We start from the raw sequence: 4,361 nt of genomic DNA, 5'->3' as shown, positions 1-4,361 counted from the left end.
CCGTGTTGTGGCTTATTTTCCCATTGTGTCATACAAGTATAACATTGACATTTTTGTCATTGGGATAACCTTTGACCCTGACACTCTCTTCTCTTCGGACAGTTCTACTGCCTGGTAAAAGGGGCCAAGCTATTGCAGGCATGCAGCGGCTGTTTCATAGTCCTCAGAGGTCAGAGGTCTCACGTCTGTTCTCAGCGTCGCAAGAGCTGCCCTCACTGACTGTCTTTGAAAAGGCGTTGTAGCATTAGGAAGGTGCTGTTCCAGCATGTGTCCACCTCCTGAATAAGCATCATGACTGGACGATTCATCTGCTCCTGCACTTCTCTGAGCTTCTCTTTTGCTGTTGTGCTGGTTTTGAAGAATGTGACTACTTTTCGTGCCCTTGTGCGTAGGTCTTGTAGGTCAGGAGGAGACTGAGACTAGAGACGAGAGAGACTGAGACGAGAGAGACTGAGACTATGCATCAAGAGACTTTCTTCACCACTAAATTTAGTGAATGAGCAAAGCAAAGTGCATGTCTTAGATTTAAACTTCTGACAGAGGCAACCATATTAGCTCCTGCATCTGTCATAATCGATGTCACTTTGCCTTCAGTGGTACATAAAGGTCTCTCATTCCTCCATGAGAGACCTCATTGCAGCAGTGATGTTAGCAGCTATTTGAGCTTCAGGGAAAGGCAGCACTCCCAAAAGCACTGTGGCCAGCTTCGCAGAGTCATCCACATAATGGCAGGTCACTGCTAGATATGCGTCCATATTAATGGAGGTCCACATATCAGCAGTCAGGCTTACAGCCTCTACCCTCTGCATGACAGCCTTGGCCTTCTCCTCCTCGTATTTCTGGACCACCATGTTCTTTAGAGCCCGTCTGGATGGAGGTGTCACGATTGAGGACAGGGGAGGACCCAAATGCATAAGACCAGATGAAGATATAACCAAAAGCGAGCTTTTAATAAAACAAAGCTGAATCAATAATACCATGTAACAAAATAAGACTGAAAACACAAACCGGGGTAGACACGGGGTAGACAACATGAATAACGATCCGACAAGGCACACTGGGGCAGACAGGGATATATACACAGACACCAAACGAGGGAACAAGACACAGCTGGGGGAGAAAGGCAAAGACACAAGGCCAGGGTAAATAGACACAGGAGGAACACATTAGGACAGGAGGGGAGGGAAAACACACTGACAGGAAGTACAACTAGACATGACACAAGGAGGAGTGAACATATCAAAAATAAAACAGGAAACCAAAGTGCAACCAGACTGTGACAGGAAGAGTGTATGTGGGATCAAGCAATGCCACAAACTCCTTGAAGCCACAGTCATCCACGATGGAAAATGGCTGCGAGTCTTTCACCACCATATTCACAAGAGCCTCATCTAGCTCTCGCTTCTGGTCCACTAAGACGAATAAATAAAGACAAAGAAAGAAAAAGAAAACGTATAAAAGAAAGTAAGCATTTATGTGAAATTGCATTTAAATGAAGCAGGCTATGAGTCATGGAATACAGTATTAGTGTATTATCATATTGTATTAGTGTGTCTAGTTAATAATAATAATATAATACATATACCCACTTGTGTTGGCTTGGCAGTGAAGTGCCTAATCATGGAGGAAGTATTCCCATGATACTCCCATGACCGGACCTGTACAGAAAGCCATTTGTAAATAAAAATGCAATTTGAGGCTATAAAGCTAGAGCCTAATGCCTACACTAATCATATACATAATTTTACTACGTCACATATTAAATAGCCAGCACACATACCTTATCAGGAGCGATCAGATTGAAGTGTTCCCACATGTCAGAGCGACCTCTCTTCCTGGCTGGCTCCTTAATGATCCAATACAAACACAATATCAACAACTCAACAGCAACAACGCATTCTACGACAATAACCCACAAATTGTGCATTGTTTAGAGCGGTTATAAAGTGTTAAGGCGCTCAAATTCAAAACTGTCTCAACCTGTCACCTGTCACAATCGAGACGAGGCAGTGCCAGTGAATCATCTGATTGGACCGCGAACCAGTCAGGTGATTCATTCATGCAGCTACTGCTTCGGACGTCATATGTCACATGATTTGAAGCAAGCTTTGAAGCAGTGCTTCTATGGAATTGTAGTTCAGGATTTGAAGCATGCATCGAAGCTTCAGTGTCGCACTGCCATCACTACTGCTATGCTGAGTACCTACCTGTGTATCCAACCTGTTTCTGTGACCTGACTCTGCCTCTGGATTATCCCTGCATGTTTTATATGTTTGACTGCATGCACGTGTACCAACTCTACTGCCAAGTTTCAGTAAAGACTGTTTTCATTTTATTTCGTTCTGCCTCTGAGTCATGCTATTGAGTCTCTCCCTCCTTGTGTCTTGATCATACCATTACAGTCACATAGATTGTATAGAGGACGTAGTCGCCGTGAAGTCAGGCATTGGTTTGTGGACTATGGTTTTGTAGCTTAAAGCTCTGTTGCCATCTTGTTCTTTTTTGCAACCAGAATTACCACAAAAGTGTGCAACAAAATAGAACCAAATTTTGTTACATGTTACAATATTACAATTTACTTTCATGAACTGAAAACACACTGTGGATGGTTAAAGTTGGAAGAAAAATGGAGAGCACTGTGGTAGCGACCTGTCAATCCCAAGGTAGCCACACCCTAAAGCAGGGGTCGGGAACCTTTTTGGCTGGGAGAGCCGTAAAAGGCAAATCTTTTTTAATGTATTTCCTTGTGAGCCATACATTTTATAAAATTGAATGCAACTTTATGCGTGCATATTTTAAGTATAACATGTCTCCGAGTACTAAAAGCGCTATCAGTGTTTCCCCTACCGTATCATATGTTTATCATAACTGGCCCGCCGGTTTTTGTAATTAAATCAATGCATGGCACAACCACGAGAAAATACATATTTGAGGAAGTATCTAAATGTTTGAGAAATTAAACTGCCCCGGGACAAACTGACGACAGATGTAATGCGCGGTGAAAAGAGCGGATTAGTGGGCAGGATGCGGAAGAAGCAGTCGGAGCTGGAGGATGTGGCCCGGAGAAGGGAAGATTGGGGTTCCTTACTGGAGCTGCTGCCCCGCGACCCGACCCCGGATAAGCGGTAGACGATGGATGGATACTCAGACTACATTGTAGGGGATTAGAAATGTCCTTTCTTTGGGTTTCTGCTCATGTAGCCTCTGTGTGGAAGGAAATGAGAAGGTCGATATATTGGCTAAACAATCCTTAAAAAAACAGGTTATTGACATATAACCTGTTTTTTAATTTACCATTAAGTAAATTAGAGGTTTAAACTGTAGTAAAAGACTATAGGCCCTACATGCCAAACCTGGCAAGACTTCAGTGACACAGGAAGACTTCTTTACAATATCCAAAAACATGTAGGCGTCAGTGGAACACGGAGCAGGAGCCCAAGGCAAGAGATGCTCATTACAAGTCCGAGAATAGGACATAAAGGATTAAACCAAACACTCCACACAATAGGTAAGCACCCTTCTGGACTATGCACACAATGCAAAAAAAGACCTTGTGAAAAGTATGAACATTTATAATTAAGAATTTAACAGCACCAGGAATAATAGAGGGGATTTAGTTTTAGTATTTTGTTTAACGTATTTGTTTTTTCCTGCCACTCTACTGCTACACACTCCAATCCAAGAGGTGGCGGTAATATACTTTTATTACTTCCACATTTGCCAAAAGCCAATAAATATTTTAACAAAAAAGAAGAAGAAGATGCCATGCAGCGGAAGTAAACAGTACAGGCACTATTAGCGTTAGCTCAGCTCTCTGGATGTATGAAACTAGCTGGGAGACGATGTTGTAGTCGTTGCGTGGATGAATATTTGACTTATAGTTAAGCAACAATGTCTTCAGTTGAGTGTTTGAGAGAGTTTGTCAATGAGTGACTAACTGCTGCTGCTGAAGAAATATTCGGAGTTTTTCAGAAAGCTGTCGTCGAGTACGAGGCAGAGATCGACCGTCAGCGCAGATTGCTGGATGTTCTTTGGAGACCAGAAATAAAGTTACACAGGATAGGTGTGTAAAACGTAATAACACAAAACAGAGGAATTTGATTTATATTTATCCTCATGTGTTTTAATATATCACGTTACTGGTGCTAATTTGCTCGCATGTCTGCAGTAGTATCCTATTCCTTTTGTTCTCTGTCCCTCCAGAGCTCCCACAGCAACATGTCTGTCAGGAGGAGGAGGTTCTCTCTGACCAGCAGCTCTGTGTTCAGGAGAGGAACTCCAGTCTGGACCAAGAGGACCCAGAGCCTCCATAGATTAAAGAAGAGCAGGAGGATCTCTGCACCAGTCAGGAGGGAGAGCAG

At 42.9% G+C, this 4,361-nt stretch overlaps 2 long non-coding RNA genes across 2 annotated transcripts; one reads left to right on the top strand and one right to left on the bottom strand.

Moving 5' to 3' along the window:
* Positions 1-1,170: 1,170 nt before the first annotated feature.
* Positions 1,171-1,907, bottom strand: LOC115014006 (uncharacterized). The gene is made up of 3 exons (XR_003832846.1): positions 1,781-1,907; positions 1,590-1,658; positions 1,171-1,412 (listed from the first exon to the last, which is right to left on the bottom strand). It is a non-coding gene; the product is annotated as an uncharacterized LOC115014006 (long non-coding RNA).
* Positions 1,908-3,023: 1,116 nt separating this feature from the next.
* LOC115014000 (uncharacterized) lies at positions 3,024-3,966 on the top strand. The gene is made up of 3 exons (XR_003832845.1): positions 3,024-3,038; positions 3,410-3,411; positions 3,800-3,966. It is a non-coding gene; the product is annotated as an uncharacterized LOC115014000 (long non-coding RNA).
* The last annotated feature ends 395 nt before the right edge of the window (positions 3,967-4,361 follow it).

Source organism: Cottoperca gobio, chromosome 1 (genome assembly GCF_900634415.1).
Source record: "Cottoperca gobio chromosome 1, fCotGob3.1, whole genome shotgun sequence".
Lineage (NCBI taxonomy): Eukaryota > Metazoa > Chordata > Actinopteri > Perciformes > Bovichtidae > Cottoperca > Cottoperca gobio.
The sequence above is the reverse complement of the archived record's forward strand: the minus strand, read 5'-3'. Positions and strand labels throughout refer to the sequence as shown.